We start from the raw sequence: 19524 nt of genomic DNA on the forward strand, positions 1-19524 counted from the left end.
ATGGTGCTGAACATCAGTTACTGAGTCAATTCAGTTTGTCTTAGCCAGAAACTTTGTTTAATTACTAATCAGTACCCTTTAATTCCAGTCATTTATACAAAATTAAAAAGTTAGCATGTATCAAATTCATTTTAAAAAACTTGTGTGCCATTCATATACTGTACCCACCTTTTAGCTAGTATTATCTACACACAAAATTAGAACAAGAAAATACAACAAAGAACAAGAAAAAAACTAACCACTAAAACATTAATATTCTAAATGTTTTATTCAATAAGTAAGAAAAAAAATGACGCGTCATCTTTGTCCTGCAGCTCATTTCAAAGTCCCTTTCATGGGTTGTTGAAATCTGTAGATTTCTGGGAAGGGAGAGGTACACACGGCTTTTTGAATTAGATTTTCTAATTCTAATAGTCTGGTGGGTATTTTCAGTTAGGCCCCTTTGTGGAGTTAAAGTGATGCTTTGCTGCCATAAATGACAACTGGGACTGTAGCCAATGTCATTAAGGCCAACTGGCAAGCACCATCAGTCAACCACCCCCTCTTTCCTAAAAGGCTTTTTATCTCCAAACACAGAAGTTTTATTCTGCTTCTCACCCACTCATGTGCCCAAGGTATACGCGATTATGCTCCCACTCTTCCAGTTTATGCCTTTGGAGACAATACATTGGATCCCGCCATACATCATACTGATAAGACATCAAAACAACGTTGATTACGTACAACCCCATCTCCAAAAAGTTGGGATGCTGTGTAATGTGTAAATAAAAGCAGAATACAATCATTTACAAATCCCATAAACCGATATTTGTGTTTACAGCAGAACACAGAAAATATTGTATGTCAGATGTTTAAACTGCAACATTTTATTATTTCATGAAAAATATTAGCTCATTTTGAATTTCATTGCAGCAACACGTCTCAGTAAAATACAGGCTTGTGTTTTATTTTACAGAAACTCCCATTTTTTTTAATACCCCGTCTTTAATATCATTCTTACATTATGAGAAAAAAATCTATATTTCATATGCAGAATGGTGGAAGAAACTTTATATCCATGATAAATGTCAGGCCATTCAGGCTCAAAGACAGATATTAATCTCAGCACCGAGCTTCATCACATCGAGTTTAAGTGGAAGAAGAGCAGCAGATCAGAGAGATGTGGTGAGCTCACTGCTGCAGGGGCTAGGGATGAACTTAAAATCACTGTTTTGCAAATGTGATAATGTAAAGAAAGCAAACTGAGCTTGACTGGAGTTTCTCATGAGATTACAACAGATCAAAGATAGACATAGAACTACAAATTAGGGAAAAGAGAATGAGGCTGTCAGGGGCAATAATGCTTCATTATTTTAAAGTAGCGTTATGGTTTGAAGTGTTTTCACCATGTGAAGTAAGAGGTTTCTGTTAGAAACGTAAGGTAAAGTGTACTGTAATGTAAAACTGGTACAAGAATGGTGTATGTGCGTGTTTTGTCCATGTCTTTTAAAGTTTGTCTATGTTGCTGCCCGGCACAGTGGCTTTCACATTTGCCTAGCAAGTCAAAGGTTCAATTCTAGAAGAGCTTTTGGCAAATAACTCTCCCAAATCAAAACATGTGGAACTACCTGCTGTGGGGACACATTGCGGCATGCGAGTAGCCAAATGTAGTTTTATTCATGACTTGACATTTGAATCATGTGAGCATTTCACCAAATTTCTATTGATGTATCCCTACTACTGCTACTAAAATTACATTAAAAACATATGGAGATCAGATGGAGAAGTCAACAATAAATATTCTATTGATGGTAACACTTTTGTGGTGTTGACTCAAGGCTTTCTTCCAGCAGAATTGATTTACTATTGTGGACAAAGAGGAGAGTTGGAACAGTTCTCTGTTGCAGTTCACCAGCTTTACAGCTCCTACCCCACTGTCACCTACCAGCAGGAATAGTTTCCATTTGTCTGATACAGAAAACACTGCAGTGGATTTGTCAGCATGGTGCAGCACAGTGGTAGTTTGACAGATCTTTGTAGTGAAGACTGAGTTCATTATAACAAGGCAGATACAGTACTGTGGTTAAAACGAAAAAAAAAAAAGATACAGTGCTGAGCAAAAGAGGCACCTCTCAATTCTTACTATTTCCCTTCAAACTCAGACTTTCTTGTAATTTTTAAAAAGTGATATTGAGTAATAGCTCTTGAAGCTTTCATAATTCCAGCTCATTTCATCAAAATTGATGGAATTATGATTGCAGAAAACTACTGTCAGACTTGGATCCACCATACAATGTCATCAAAAAAGCATCCGAGTGCTAGTGTTTTCATTCGTTTCAGCATGACAATGATCCCAAACACACTGACAATGCTGTAAAAGCATACATAGGATGGATAGAAGAACGCACAATGGAGCACTGTCAGTCATGGATTGGCCTTTGCAGAGCTCCAGAACCTCAGTATTATCAAAACAGTGTGGGATTATCTTTACAGCCAACATCCAAAGCAGACCCTTTGAATGTCCTTTAAGAAACATGGAGAACTATTCCTGAACACTACTTAAAGAAATGACAAGAACACTTTCTAATAGAGTTCATGCTGTCTGCTCTTTTCGCCTAATATACCGTATTTTCCGCACTGTAAGGCGCACTTAAAATCCTTGAATTTTCTCAAAAATCGACAGTGCACCTTATAATCCAGTGCGCCTTAAGTATGAATTCTGGTTGTGCTTACATTGGTGCTTTACCAGGTGTAACAATTAAGCTTAACATCCAGGCATACATGAAAACAGAATTTATTACATTTAACAGAGTTAGAAGTTAGCAGGAAGTTAGCTCGCTAGTTTCCACCTAAACATGATATACCGTGTTCTGACTGGGTGATTGGTGAAAAAAAGTATAACGTACAGCTCTGCTATCACTTCCAACATAAATGAAAACAGAAAACTAAACAGGAGTGGCGTTTTTAGGGTTACTGAAGTTGGACTAGCTGGTATATAATGATGTGCTACGTGATCGCTAGTGACACAGCTATGTTAGCATAACATAAACACAGTCAAACTGGAGGATGAACGCTAACTTTTTTCCACTCGATAAAATTTAACGTGAGGGTTCCCGATGGTTAGGGACAAATGAAATCGCATGGCACAATGCTGTAAATGGACCAAACTTCAGTCAGGAGAACAACTGAGATAATCCATCCACAATACGTTAGTCATTAATATACTGCAACAACATGGGAATAGAGCAGCTGCGAGAGAATTCAACATTAACGAATCAATGTTTCGGAAGTGGAGGAAGCAAGAAGAATGAGTTGAGTAAACTTTGACTTATCTGACTGTTTTGTTTTGCTTAATGCGCCTTACAATCCGGTGTGCCTTATGGTCAGAAAAATACGGTACTCTATTCCTATTTATGTTTGTATATGTTTCAATAAATAGGAATACAATACAAATAAATGAACCTATTTCCTGTTTTGCTCACAAAACAGGAATCTCTATATTGTTTTCACAATGACATATAATATATAAGAAATGTAGAAGATATTATTATTCTCGTGTATAACTGTTGGTCGTTAAAAGCTTAAATGTTTTCAAAATAAATAAGTGTAATGATGTCTTACAATAGTAGTTTTTTATTCTTTTATGGTTGCATTAAACCTAAATATAAATATTATCATTATTGAGTCTTTTTTCCCCCCGTGTATGTTCCTCATTCACTCATAGGCATTTGCAGAACGCTCCATTCAAAAAACGATTAGTTAGATTCAGGATATATGAACAAATTGTTTTATTTGTACAGTATGCTAGTCTCCCAGAATCATTCCAGTTTGGAACGTGTATTTCCAGCCAGCAGAACGTCACAGCAACGTTTTACTATAAGGAAATATGTTTATGTATGCTTGTATAGAGAAAGTTGTTTTAAGAGTGAAGTAAAAAGCTCAAATAAAAGGCAAAATTGGCTCCCCCACTGTAAACTTTTCCCAGCGTCTTCTCTGGAGACTGACCATCAATTAAAAAAAAAAAAAGACTCTTAGACTGCAGTTACTGAAATGGTTGCGTCCTCTGAGACACAACTGCAGTGAGATCTGAAACTGCAGCAGAAATTGGTATGTTTTCCTTTCATCAAACAGAATTATTGTATTGGGTCAATGGCTCAAATCATGATGATGTCAGTATTAACTATTAATTAAGTATTTTCATGCTTTTAAAGTGTAAAGTATGCAAAAAATATATAATTAATTAAGACAATTGGACAGTTAAACATGATCAGTTTAAGTTATCCACAGGTGAAAAAAGGACTAAATAAAAACAATTAAACAAAACAGTTAGGAGCTAACTTGATTTTTTTTTTTTATTTTTTTTTTTTTTTTGTGGCTCTTTTGCCTTGATTCAGTAGTGACAGTGAAAACAGAGAGGAAAGCGGGTAGAGGAAGAGAGGGGACAGCACGTAGCGTGGTTGGAATCAAACCCAGGCCATGCAGCATGTAATTGCCTACTCAACGACTGAGCTAAACTGGTGCTAACATGACTGTAACTAAAGACAGCTGAAAGGTACTCTAGGGGTGCTATGAGGTTTTATGGAAGTTGGAGTCTGAAGATTCTTAATATCAAATTGTAAACATGACAGGAATGCGGATTTACCCACATGCTGTGCTTAAATTCACTGCTGATGAGAGGTATAATGGCATCCAACTTTCTACCTCTGTGGTGTCAAAAAATTGATACCTTCTTATTTTAGTGGTCTACTTCAATAGTGTAATAGGAAGGGTGAGAAAGTGTTGACCTTAAGTGTTTTATTCAGGTATGAAGAACATCTTGCGTTAAGAAGTGTTATCAGAATTTCTTCTGGGCTCTGCCGTGATTTCCTAGTCCATAGGTCCACTGATTTTTTTACACTGCTCTTGAGTGTGAGCACAGAGCTAGAAAAAGTAGGCATTGGTTTACAAAGCACGGGATCCACACCCGGCCAGCCTGTCAGATATTTTGCAGCGATACTGATACTTTTACTGAAGCCTAACCCAACATCCTTTAACTATGCCATTATTATAACTTCATAGAAATTTCTTTTACTTTCCCATTGCCTTGTAATTTTCTGATCTCTGATTGGTTTCAGATAAATTCATATTACCTCTTTTTTTTTTTTGAAAGAGGATCCAAAACCAACAGAGGGGCAGCCGCGTCACTATCCCAGAAAGAGCTGAGGAGAGTCCCAGATAAGGGGTCACTCAGCAGCCGCAGAGCAGAAGCCAGGGGGGGTTGCAGTGACGTGCCCGTGAGCTCCGCCGGCAGCCAGCTGTGCCAGAGTGACCGAGCCCCAGGCCGAGAGGCCGAGGGCACCCCACCCCCGAAGTGGCCCGAGCGAGCCCCAGGCTCCAGGCCCCGATAAGCAGCCACCAAGGAGTGAGCGGTGTGTACCTGGGCGCCCATCCCGGACACAAAGAACCACCAACGCACCGATGTCTGAGGCGTCTGCCACCGGCAGGGGAAGTGGTGGGGGAGATGGGCCTCAAACCTTGAGGGCCTGAGATGTCCCCAGAGAGGTGGCATCTGATACCCAACCTAACATATAGACACAGACATACAGGCACACACAGATACAAACATCCATTCCCACCCTCATGCTCTCATATGCAATTACTCCACACTCAACCAACGTGGAGACAGACATAGAGAGACACTGTACACACAATCACACTCCCCAAGCGTACTCTAAGAACCGGGTCTAGGTACCCTTGCCCCTGGAGGGGAAACTGCACCCAGACCCAGGTGGTGTTACCCTTTTCCCTGCGGTGGGGAGAAGCAGACCGCCCGACTCCGCAGCAGCAGGAGGCCCCACATTCCAGACCCCAGTCGGACGGCCAACTCCTCCTCCTAGCCCCCGCCCCAGCAGGCCGCAGAGAACGGGGGTGTGAGAAGACTCAAACCTCCCTCCACCCGCTCATATGTAGTGTTGATGTATGTGTGTTCTAAGGTGCATTTAAAACCCAGGAGGGCATGGAGCTACCTGCCAGAGAGCAGCAGGTAAGCGCACAGCCCCTCCTGCTAGCCCTCAATGTCTCACGTGTATTTAAAATTGAGAGGTGGGCAACGACGCCAGGGGTGAGGTGTACACCCTGATGGTAATTTGGAGTCCGTGTTGCGTGCCCACCCCCGAGATCATATATATATGTGTAATGAGAGTGTGAGTAATGTGAATGTCTAAGTTGTGGGATGAAATTGAGGCAGAGGCAGCCAGAAGGGGACAGAGGGGGGGGATGCCTCCTCTGCACCCTGGTGACACACCTTTACCCCAAGGCCCTGCATGTGTGGGTGATTGTGGTGGAGCGGGAAGAGGAGGCAGCTGGAGATGGGAGGGAAGGAAGGAGGGGCAGTGACCCCTCCTGGGGCCAGCTCCCCGCTGACCCCAGTAGGCACCCCCATACTCCGCAACCCGCCAGGAAAAGGGGCCCAGGCCCATCCGGACCGGGGCCCAGTGCAGCAGCGCCGCCCGGCCCCACAGAGCCCGGGACAGCCCACCCGACCCCACCACAGAGAAAACTGCACCCACCCCATCATCCACTCATCTTCCAGACTACACAAGACAATAGACACCCAGGCTGAGATCTTCCTCCACCTCTCCTGTATCTCCCCCTCCTGCAGAGAGAGTTCCTGAAGAGAGGAAAGCTCCTGCAAGATGTGACAACCTCCCCCACCAGTTGAAGAGCCCCCCAGGTGGCTCGATGCACTGGCGGCACCCTGCGCCAGGGCTGGGCCCCCATACACCCACCCGCCCACAACCCCGGCAACACACCAACCAGGACCCAAGCCCCCGAGGCCCGGCCAGGGCCCCAGCCCAGAGACAGAGCGCCCCCAGAACCTCACGCCCGTCCCGGACCCACCCAAGGGCAGCTAGGCTACCGGGTCAGTAACCCACGTCCGTCAGCACAGACCCTCCCCTAGCCCCGCTGCACGCAGCCATGAGGAAACCGTCACCTAAGAGCCAACAGAGCCCTTAATTGGCCATGACCGCTACCCCGGGTTGAGCCCCCCAAGGAAGATGCTCCTGGGGAACCCCCTGACGCCCTAAGCCTGTCCCTACCCCCACACCCATCACAACAGTGAAGGTGGGACCAAACTATGAGTTTGAGGCTGTATCAAGACTAATATAATCTAATAGATAATTTCTATATTGGTTAGAATTAAGATTATTTTTATTTTTCCAGTTCATGAGGACTGTTTTCTTGGCTATGCATAGGGCAGTGAAAACCATATGGGCTATATTCTTTTCTGAAGTGACATTATCTAAGCTGCCCAACAAGCACACTAAAGGGGAAGTTGGAATGTTACATTTCAGACACTTTGATAAGTCTTCACATATCCTGCGCCAAAACTTCTGAACTGGTGGACAGAACCAAAGAGCGTGGATATAATTGTCCGGTGAATTGGTTTGGCAGTGTGAGCAGTTGTTGGTAGACATAAAGCCCATCTTGAACATCCGATGACCTGTATAGTGCACTCTATGTAGTATTTTGTATTGAATTAATTGAAGACTGGGATTTCTAATTAGATGAAAGGTTTTTAAGCAAATCTGAGACCAGAAGTTTTGGTCTAAGTTAACTGATAAATCCGCTTCCCATTTTGCAATAGGAAGTGATATTGATTCGTCTGTTTTAGAAAGCATTCTGTATATTTTGGATAGTACTTTGGGGGGTTTTAAGAGTAAGAAATTGAACCACAATTGGTGGTGTTTGTAATTCAACTTGACCCGGTTTAAATTTCTTTTTGGATTTAATTTGTTGATATTCTAAAAATCTTTTCTTGCTGATCCCATATTGTGTAACTAGTCTGTCAAATGAAATAAATTCTGTTCCTTCTCGTATATGTTCTAAATATTTGATTCCTTTACCACTCCAATCTGAAAAGTTTATCATATTATTGTTTTGTAATATGTCAGGGTTGTTCCAGATAGGTGTACGTTTGCATGGGATTAATGAAGACTCTGTCAACTTCAGAAACTCCCACCATGCTGTCAGAGAAGAGCTGATGTTGATGCTTTTGAAGCATTCATGTCGTTGGATGTTTGAGCTGATAAATGGTAGATCTGAAATCTCTAGATTATTGCAAAGTGCTTGTTCTACATCTAGCCAAGGTTCATCTAAGAGGGTATGTTTTTGCCATCCTGAGATAAACTGAAGCCTGTTGGCTAAGAAGTAGTGCTGAAAGTTAGGTAGTTCTAATCCTCCTTTATCCTTGGTCTTTTGTAGTGTTTTTAAGCTTATACGTGGGGGCTTATTCTTCCAAAGGAATTTGGACATATATGAATCTAGAGATCTGAACCAATCTTGTGGCGGTTTAGTTGGGATCATTGAGAATAAATAATTTATTTTTGGTAATACCATCATTTTTATAGCGGCAACCCTTCCCATGAGTGATATGGGTAGACATTTCCACCTAGCCAGATCACCTTCTACTTTCTTTAAAAGTGGGATATGGTTTAATTTAGTTAGATCTGCAAGCTTGGGAGAAACATTAATACCTAAATATTTTATATTTCCGATTGCAGTGGAGTAGAAGAGGAATTATGGAAGGAGCAATTAATCGGAAGGACTGTAGATTTTGACCAGTTAATTGAGTAATCTGATATTCTTGCAAAAGAGTTTATCAATTCAATCACCCCAGAGATATTGTTTTGTGAATTTTGGAGAAAGAGTAACACATCATCCGCATAAAGGCTGATTTTATGTTCCACGTTCTTGCATTTTATGCCCTTAATTACTGAATTCTGTCTAATTGCTGCTGCTAGTGGTTCAATAAAAATTGCAAACAGTGAAGGGGAGAGTGGGCATCCCTGCCTGGTGCCCCTCAGGAGACAGAAGCTGGAGGATGTCTGGTCATTTGTTCTGACACAAGCTGTTGGGGAATTATATAATATTTGTAACCAGTTAATGAAAGAGGATCCAAAACCAAATTTGTGTAAAGTTGCAAATAGAAATTTCCAGTTAACTCTGCCAAACGCTTTTTCTGCATCTAAAGAAAATATTGTAGTTTCAAGGTTTTTACTGTATGAGTATTCTATCAAATTAAGTAATCTACATGTATTTGTTGATGAGTGCCTACCTTTTATGAAACCAGTTTGGTCAGGATGAATTAAGAGGGGGGTTATTTTCTCTAGTCTCTTCGAGAGAGCTTTAAGATAAGATAAGATAAGATGACCTTTATTAGTCCCACAGGTGGGAAATTTGTTTTGTTACAGCAAAGTGCAAAGTTATGTAGCAGAAATTAGAAAACACTGGAAAGCAATAAAATAAAATTAAATTAAATTAAATACCATATACAATAGAATAAAATAGAATAGAATAATATATACAATAGAACAAAATGGAAATACAAATACTATATACAACTGAGCAGGAAAATACAAAAATACAACTTCGTCAGAAGAAGAATTGCACATATAGCAGTCTTATTGCACATGTGTGGGTTTGTGTGTTTGATCAGCTGCAAAAGTCTTTATTGTGGAGTCTGACAGCAGTGGGGAGGAAAGACCTGCGAAATCTCTCTGTCCCACACCGTGGGTGCCGCAGTCTCCCACTGAAGGAGCTGCTCAGTGCTGTCACAGTCTCATGCATGGGGTGGGAGATGTTGTCCAACAGGGATGACAGCTTAGCCGCCATTCTCCTGTCACTCACCACCTCCACTGGGTCCAGAGATTTGCAGATTATTTTAAGGTCTACATTTATAAGGGATATTGGACGATAGCTTGAGGGATATACAGGGTCTTTGCCTGGTTTTAGCAGGAGATTAATGTTTGCAGAATTCATATTTGATGGAAGTCTGCCATTTTCTTTGATTTCCAACAACGTTCTGTAAAAAACTGGTGCTAGAATCGTCCAGAATTCTTTGTAGAATTCTGCAGGAAAGCCGTCTGGACCTGGAGCCTTGTTATTGGGCATACTTATCAGGGCTTCCTGGAGTTCATCTGATGTCAGTGGCGAATCCAGTGCCATTGCTTGAGAGTCTAATAATTTTGGGAGAGTTATGTTGTCTAAAAACTGATCAATTTCCTTTTTAGATGGGTTTATTTGTGGTGAATACAACATTTTATAGAAATCCCTGAAAATTTTGTTTATTTGTTTCGGTTCATATATAGAGCGCTTTGAGTACTCCGGGAGAGTAGAAAAGCGCTATATAAGAATCAGTCCATTTACCATTTACCATTGTGTTCCCAGATGAATCTTGAACAGCACATATAGTTGTTTTTTCTTTATTTATTTTTAGCTGGTTTGCTAGACATTGACCGGATTTATTACTATGTTCATAATTTTGTAAGCGTAGTCTTTGTACTAAGAATTTTGTTTTTTTTATCAATAATCTCATTTAATTCTAGTTTTGTTTTCAGCCTGGTTTTTTCTAATTCCTGAATAGTTTTGTTTTCTTTTTTCTTTTTAGAAAAAGAAAAAATGAGAAAGAAATTATTTTACCTCTCATCACAGCTTTCCCTGCTTCCCATAGAACAGAAGCTGATGTTCCGGGAGTGTCATTAAAGTCTAAATATGAAGTCCACTCTTTTTTAAAAATATTTAATAAAGTCTTCATCTTTAAGCAGTGATGTATTAAATCTCCAGTTTTTACTTGGCGTAGTATTATTCTTGTGCATTAGTGTTAAAGACACAGGAGCATGATCGCTGACAGCTATAGGGTGAATCTCAGTGTCTGAAATGTCACTCAGCAGTGAGCTGCTGACCAAAAAATAATCCAGACGAGAGTAGGAGTGATGAACATGTGAGAAAAAAGTATATTCCTTACTGGTGGGGTGAAGGGAGCGCCATGCATCGCAAAGACCAAAGTCTCTCATATACTGTTTGATTATATTTATGGACTGCCAATTACGCTGAGTTCCTGCTGTATTGAGCCTATCCATTTCTTCATTTAGTCCAAGGTTGAGGTCGCCTCCAAGAACAAGTGTGCCATCTAAGTGTTCAGAGAGTGCACTGAAAAAACCGTGAAAGAATGAGGGATCATCAACATTTGGACCATATACACTTACAATACATAGCTTTTTATCAAGTATAGATAGTTTAATGATTAAGAATCTGCCCTCTGGATCTATAACTGTATCGAGTACTGTGAAATTAATTTTTTTATGGATTAAAATTGCTACTCCCCTTTGTCTAGAATTATAACAAGCTGAGAACACATTAGGAAACTCAGGTGTTTTAGGTTCATTCGAACCTCTAAGAGGTCTGTGGGTCTCTTGTAAAAGGACAACATCTCCCTGTAGTTTTTTGAGTTGGTTAAATATTTTTAACCTCTTTTCTCTGGAGCCAGCTCCATTTATATTCCATGTAACGAATCTTAGTGCACCCATAGATGTCTGTGTATAACTAGGGGTGTATGCTGTGTGTGTTGCTTAGACAGGTGGAGAGAATACATCACTTGTTTGTAAATAAAGAGAAGGAGAGAGAGAAAAAATATGTGGCGAGATGCTCCCTGAGTCTGATTATGTGTGTGCATATTTACTAATATGAGTACGCTTGGCTTAAGTGTGTGTATCCTATACGTCTGTGTGCGCTGTCTGACTGATGTAAATGTGCTGCCGTTGAGCGCATGACTGTGCGTGATCGTGCTGTGCGTATGTGTCGAAATAAAGGATGTTGTTTGTGGATGAGTGTGGAAGCAGGTGATCGAAGCAGTGAAAGAAAGAAAAAAGAAAGAAAGAAACCAAGGACAAGGGTGAGCAGCATAAAAACAAGAGGGGGAAAAAGAGAAAAAAAAAAACGAGAAGAAAAAAACCCGGAAACATTCCAATCCAACCATTGACGGAGAGTGACGGTGTTAATTCTGCTCTGATATCACACTTAAGATGCGATTTGATACTAGTAAGTTAAACAGATGTTAATGCAAGTTAGTGTGAGTGGATGGGGAAAGGGTGTAGCGGATTCTTATCTGGTGTGAAGTTAATACAGCCACGGAGTGATGCCGGGGTCGCGGTGGAGCTGTCCGTCCATGTACAGCCGGTCCACAGCGATGACAGCGCAGGAGCCCTTCTGGATGAAGCCGCGTCGGTTTGGGAAGAGGACCCTGCGTCGTTCCAGGATCTCTTTGGGGAACTGGTCGTTCACGCTGAAGTCCGTTCCTTTTAATTCCCTGCCGCGGCTTTTCACATGTTCCCCCCAAAAAATAAAAAAAATTAAATTAAATAAATTCATATTACCTGAGCTCAGAGATGTTGTCTTTTTTTTATTTGTTAAATCTGTAGACCACTGTATAAATGTTACTGTTTCGTACTACTTTTCCAATGAATGCTTTCATTTATCATTTTATAATATAATAATTCAACTGTTAAAATGTACATTTCTGTGGTACCATCAAGTCAGAGTAGCCTGTCCTCACACTTTTAAGAACAAACACACTCTGGTTTTTCCTTTGCATGGCTGGCTTTGATCTGAAAATCATTTTTTTAAGGTAGAGATGCTTATAAAGACTCTAGGGGCTTTATGTGTGTTGATGATATCTCCACTTTTTCCTCTAGCAGTCTTACTGTCAGTTAATGTGAGTGGAGTACCAATGCGTGGTGTTTGATCTTGGATTTTCATCTCTCTCTTCCTTGCTTGTCTGCATATCAAAGCTCCCAGGCAAGGCCCTGCTTGCTTTTCCACTCTTCATATATTCTTCTGACCAGCTACTGTGTATCTGAGAGGAACTGTGGAGCATCAATTTAATTTATTTAAATTTTGAAAATTTCCATTATGAATGTTTATTTTCACAAACTGGTGGAAGTAACTACAGAGTGTGACAGAATAAAGTCTATTTACAAAAGACTTGCTTGTGCATAGACAGACAGTAGGATTGGGCACATATTGCTCTTTTGGACCTGTAGGCATTTAGCTTTGAACCTCTACTCTTGGCCTGACTCCGGTAACCCTGTCAGAGGCAAAATAAATACAGTCAGGTCCATAAATATTGGGACATTGACACAATTCTAACATTTTTGGCTCTATACACCACCACAATGGATTCCAAATGAAACAAACAAGATGTGCTTTAACTGCAGACTGTCAGCTTTTATTTGTGGGTATTTACATCCAAATCAGGTGAACGGTGTAGAAATTACAACGGTTTGCATATGTGCCTCCCACTTGTTAAGGGGCCAAAAGTAATGGGACAGAATAATCAAACTTTCACTTTTTAATACTTGGTTGTAAATCCTTTGCAGTCAATCACAGCCTGAAGTCTGGAACTCATAGGCATCACCAGAATCTGGGTTTCATCCCTGGTAATGCTCTGCCAGGCCTCTACTGCAACCGTCTTCAGTTCCTGCTTGTTCTTGGAGCATTTTCCCTTCAGTTTCATCTTTAGCAAGTGAAATGCATGCTCAATTGGATTCAGGTCAGGTGATTGACCTGGCCATTGCAAAACAGCACTTCTTTCCCTTCAAAAACTCTTAGGTTGCTTTTGCAGTATACTTTGGGTCACTGTCCATCTGCACTATGAAGCGCCATCCGATGCATTCTGAAGCATTTGGCTGAATATGAGCAGATAATATTGCCCGAAACACTTCAGAATTCATCAGGCTGCTTTTGTCAGCAGTCACATCATCAATAAATACAAGAGAACCAGTTCCACTGGCAGCCATACATGCCCACACCATGACACTTCCACCACTATGCTTTACAGATGAGGTGGTATGCTTAGGATCATGAGCAGTTCCTTTCCTTCTCCATCCTCTTCTCTTCCCATCACTCTGGTACAAGTTGATCTTGGTCTCATCTGTCCATAGGATGTTGTTCCAGAACTGTGAAGGCTTTTTTAGATGTCGTTTGGCAAACTCTAATCTGGCCTTCCTGTTTTGGGGCTCACCCATGGTTTACAACTTGTGGTGAACCCTCTGTATTCACACTGGTGAAGTCTTCTCTTGATTGTTGACTCTGACACGCATACACCTACCTCCTGGAGTGTGTTCTTGATCTGGCCAACTGTTGTGAAGGGTGTTTTCTTCACCAGGGAAAGGATTCTTTGGTCATCCACCACAGTTGTTTTCCGTGGTCTTCTGTGTCTTTTGGTGTTGCTGAGCTCACCGGTGCGTTCCTTCTTTTTGAGAATGTTCCAAACAGTTGTTTTGGTCATGCTTAATGTTTTTGCTATCTCTCTGATGGGTTTGTTTTGTTTTTTCAGCCTAATGATGGCTTGCTTCACTGATAGTGACAGCTCTTTGGATCTCATCTTGGCAGTTGACAGCAACAGGTTCCAAATGCAAATAGCACACTTGAAATGAACTCTGGACCTTTTATCTGCTAATTGGGATAATGAAGGAATAACACACACCTGGCCATGGAACAGCTGAGAAGCCAATTGTCCCATTACTTTTGGTCTCTTAAAAAGTGGGAGGCACATATGCAAACTGTTGTAATTTCTACACCGTTCACCTGATTTGGATGTAAATACCCTCAAATAAAAGCTGACAGTCTGCAGTTAAAGCACATCTTGTTTGTTTCATTTGAGTTCAGTTCAGTTCAGTTCTTTTTTATTTCAAACATTTCAAACATGTGCCTTCACAATCATTACAAAATATCATTTCATTATTTGTTTGAAAAGGAGTAGGCAGAAGTATTTACTTATTTGTCCCTACCCCCTCAAGTTTTACCTCTCATTCATTTAATTTTCTTTTAGTCTTAAATTAAACAAACAACATATGAAACAAAAGTAAAGCAAAACAAAACAAAACGTACATAAATCAAAAACAAGAAATAACCAAGCCCCACCACAGTATAGTTTGGAATCCATTGTGGTGGTGTATAGAGCCAAAAATGTTAGAATTGTGTCGATGTCCTAATATTTATGGACCAGACTCCATAAATATAGGTCCTGTAGTTGGGGTTTTCTGATTTCTTTCTCTAATTTACTGTATTTACATTTATATACAATTAGAGCTGGGCGATAGAACGATAACGATATGTATTGCGAAATAACTTTTTCTCAATAGAAAAATTAAACTATTGCGATAGGCCTCATCTCTCTTGTCCTCTTAAAAAAAAAAGAAAAAAAGAACAGCCAATCCAAATTAAGTAGCGCAGAGCCGAACCAATCACAGCCGCAGCTTCACATCACGTGACTTGATACGTACAGCACAAGTGCCAAGGCGCACATGTGTATTTGTTTTTGCAGCCGGGCTGCCCAGGTAATGGTGGAAATGAGTTTGCCGACTACAGAAAAATCAACCGAGAGCGTGAGCGAAGGTTACCGAAGAAAAAACAGATGATGGTTTTTGGGCTCAAAATGTGGTCATAAATATTTGTGGTCATAAATATTTTGTACTTGTAAATCAGTTTTGTACTTGTACATCAGGATTTGTATGTGTAAAAAGAATTTGTGCGTGTGTAAAAAAGATTTGTGTGTGTGTAAAAAAAAGATTTGTATGTGTAAAAAGAATTTGTGCGTGCGTAAAAACGATTTGTGTGTGTGTAAAAAAAAAAAGATTTGTATGTGTAAAAAAGATTTGTGTGTGGACTTAGCCAACCCCCCCCCCCTGCAAGTTACAAGTACGAATTTTGACCCTACTTTTCTTCCTGTCATCTGATTGGTCAATGTCATGTCAATCACAAATGTAACAATCCAATCAGAGAACAGATGGGTTTGGCTGTCGGAGGGGCGCTTTTTTGAACTGCAGGTCCTTGAAGGGTAATACAGTTTGAAGCTGGAGGATCTCTATATAAATATCCGATAGCAGCTAGGTCCGCAGCTGTTGAAAGGATAAAGTTGTGGTATATCAGTGGTTAGAAATACCATTATTACTTTAGGATTAGTTTAACACAAAGTCAGGGCTGACCCGGGACCATTGCTGTGAGTCACAGTGCTCAGCATAAAGGTCCTTTCACATCGGATGCAGGATGTGCTGCTAATGCTAACTAAAAGCAAAGGATCCAGAATTTGTTGCGCTGGCTGCTGAGCTCTGTGGGTTTTTGCAGCAGCTCTACCTGTACTAGATGCACCTGCTCCTTGTCGTTTCTATCTCTGACTTTATGTCCTCTACAACAGTTTCTGGTTTTTTTGCTAGTTCTTCAAATGTTCAATAAAAACATGTATGCTAATTCATAACGAAGAAAGCTTTGTAATGAAGACTGTCATTTCCAAAACACTGCCCCCCGCGGTCCGCAGCGCTGTATTAAACACGTAGACCTATGACACAAAAATCACCAAACTCTGACGACCACAGACTGTTTTCCTTCATGGTGATGTAGGAAAACGCTGGGTTGGCATGTAAAAGGGCATTTATTCCCTTCAAAGACCTGCAGTTCAAAGAAAGCGCCCCTCTGACAGCCAAACCCATCTGTTCTCTGATTGGATTGTTACATTTGTGATTGACATGACATTGACCAATCAGATGACAGGATGAAAAATAGGGTCAAAATTCGTACTTGTAACTTGCAGGGGGGGTTTTGGCTAAGTCCACACACAAATCTTTTTTACACACACACAAATTCTTTTTACGCATACAAATCCTGATTTACAAGTACAAAACTGATTTACAAGTACAAAATATTTATGACCAGAAATATTTATAACCACATTTTGAGCCCATAATACCGGAGAGACTGTCGAATGGAAGGGCCATAGAAGTTCCGTAGTGTGAAGGCATTTCGGCTATTTCAAGTCTGACAAAAAACAGAGTAGCGCGCACTGTAAATTGTGCCGAAAGCAAGTCTGGAAATACAATAAAGCGGTGCATGCTCAATCTCTGACTGAAAGCGCTAATTCGTCATTCGGCTTTCGTCAGACTAAAGTAACTGTTAAAACTGTTTGAAAAGCTAAGCTATACAACAAGGAGAGATTGAGAATTTCCTTTTAGTGCTCAGTTTATTTGATATTGACAAAAGTTAGTCAATTTTGTCTGTTCTTCTGTAAAACAAACTAAGATTTATTTTTAGAATTAATATTTTGTTTCTAAGTGGAATTGACAATTTAATTTTGTCTGTTTTGTTTGTTCTATTTTGAAACTTAAACGCTTTAGCGGCTGCCTTTTGTGTAGTTTGCAATATTTGCCTTTATTTATCTGAAACTGAAGTCTCATGTTCCTTAAGTACATCTGCCCTGTTGAACTTATTATGGGAAATAAATATTTAAATCAAAACAAGCTGGTGATTATTTCACATTTTACTCGTGAGCAACGGCACATTTAAATCTTACAAATATAGTTATTTGGCTTATATCGTGATATATATCGTTATCGCCTGAAATGAAAAAAACATATCGTGATATGAAAAAATCTTATATCGCCCAGCTCTATATACAATGCAATTTTTGCTCCCCTCCTGGTTTCTTAATTTTTTGCATATTTGTCACACTTAAATGTTTCATTATTAAATAATTTCTAACATTTGTGGCTACCGCTTATCAGGATTATAGGGGAGCTGCAATCTGATGCAGGGCTAACACAGAGAGACAGACAACCATTCACCTTCACTTCAGTTTAGAATCACAAATGAACTTAAATCCACTAATTGCCGGAGAGAACCTATGCAAACACAAAAAGAACATACAAACTCCACAGAGGAAGCGCCCCAGCCAGATGGTGGAGTCAAACTCAGGACCTCCTTGCTTTGAGGCATGACGATTTCATTTATTAAGGGACAAAAAGGTGTCCCAATCTACTGGGCCCTGTGTGACCCTGTGTGTAAAAGTCACCACCACAGTCAAGCATGGTAGTGTGATTTGCGATTTGCTGCTTTGCTGCTTCAATACTTGGATGACTTGGTGTAATTGATAGAGCCAATCCATGATAGAGCCTCCACTGTGTTTATAGATAGCTGTCACTTTTGTACCTCACTGCTGACTTCCGGCCTTACAATTTCGTGATGCCTTGAACCAAAAATCTGGATTCAGATATAAGAAGATAACATAACTTTTTATTGTCATTGCACAGTCATGTCTAGTACGATAGCACAACGAAATTGGAAACTGTCCCACATCGGCAATCATCAATCCAGAAGAGGTCTTGCTACTGATTTTTAGTCCAAGTGGCTTCTTGATGTTAAGTCTTATGTCAGCTTTTCCTGGATATTTTGATATTTCTCAAAACATGACTTTTTGGCAGTGTTCATCTGCTGTAGGTAGATTTTTAGGGCTTTTCCTAAAATGTCCTAAAACAGCTTCCTCAATTTTTTAAGGACACATTGCACACCACACCATATGATATACTTTTGGTCATATCTCTTTAAGACTCACCTTGTTGGTGCAAAAATACCATCCTATGTCCGTCAGACTGTGCTGTCTTTGGCAGCTTTCCAGATTCTACTAAAGAACCTGCAAACAAATTATGTGGTTTTGTGACAGGCTGCTGGCAACAAAGAGCCTAAAGATACAATTTAAAACTGGTTTATTGCTGAATTGTCTGTTGTGTTTTAGATGTAACACTGGTTCATTGCTGTGTCATGGTTATTGGCTCATTGGAAGCCAAATAAAAAGAAAAGAGGGGTGGCTGCAATTCTGCTTTTGTGTGTAGCCCCAGTCAACATTCCTCTCACATTATACTGCAAGATTTTTGACATTGTTTTCATGTTGTGTCCAGCTGTGTTTCTTTGCTGTAGTGTCTCAGTTCTAGCTACTTCTGGCTGGTTCTCAACTCCCTCCTTCAATACAAGGCCATATTTTCTTTTTTCATTCTTGCCCATGTCAGCGGGACAAATCTTCTGGACTGAGTGAAAATACTGTTCAGCACACTGCATAATGATACCCTGCTGATAGATTATTCTGTGACTATAACATGAATAAAGACAAGGGTATAGTAACTTTTTGTAATATATGAGAGTAAGACACAGTACAGAGACACAGCACAAGTTTTTGTGTCAGTTAGGTGTTAGATGTCACAAAGACTTCAATAAGAGTTTAATGATCCAGGAGAATGTACTCTGTATGATTACTAAAATTGGGAAAATGACATAACATTATTTAAAGTTGTCTATTTTGTTGTTTGTTTCTTTTTTTTTTCTGTATCGAGACCATTACTTTAGGACAAACTGTTAAAACTCAAGTGGAGGAGGAAGAAGAATGAAAGCAAGAACTAATACCATTGCTACTGAACATAGGAAGAAAATCTTAAAGATACTTTACAGGAGAAAAAAAACCCCCCTGTTTTTACTCCAACAATCAGTCTTGTCATTCACTTTACTATTGAAAAGTGAATTATTTCTGTTCAGTCCTCTTCTGGGAGAAACCCTTTTTTTGTGACTGATATTGACAGAAGATCAGAACAAAACTCTGCGGAGAGGAAATCATACAGACAAGATCCTCACTTGAGCCTTTGTTTTTCTCTGTTCACACAGAGATATGTAACAAGCAAATATGGCTGAGGTGGTTTGACTGACAAGGAGCAGCTTTAGAAATGCTGAGGACTCAAATCAACTTGAAAATGTGATCAGTAGTTAAAATGTGACAGCATTTTCTCCTGGTGGTAAGGAGGTACTACGATGAATTTAAAAATCAGATGTAAATGTGTAAAAATGTAAAAATTGTGTACGTTTCTGTTCTGTGTCTTGTGTACTGTTTGTTTGTATATATGTCTTTCTTGC

General features: G+C 40.1%; 1 protein-coding gene across 1 annotated transcript in view; it reads left to right on the forward strand.

Moving 5' to 3' along the window:
• LOC116328960 (limbic system associated membrane protein) overlaps positions 1 to 19524 on the forward strand; it is a 1233629-nt gene that overhangs the window by 48932 nt on the left and 1165173 nt on the right. The gene's annotated exons all lie outside the window — the stretch shown is intronic.

This window comes from Oreochromis aureus, linkage group 14 (assembly GCF_013358895.1).
Source record: "Oreochromis aureus strain Israel breed Guangdong linkage group 14, ZZ_aureus, whole genome shotgun sequence".
In the NCBI taxonomy this organism is placed as follows: domain Eukaryota; kingdom Metazoa; phylum Chordata; class Actinopteri; order Cichliformes; family Cichlidae; genus Oreochromis; species Oreochromis aureus.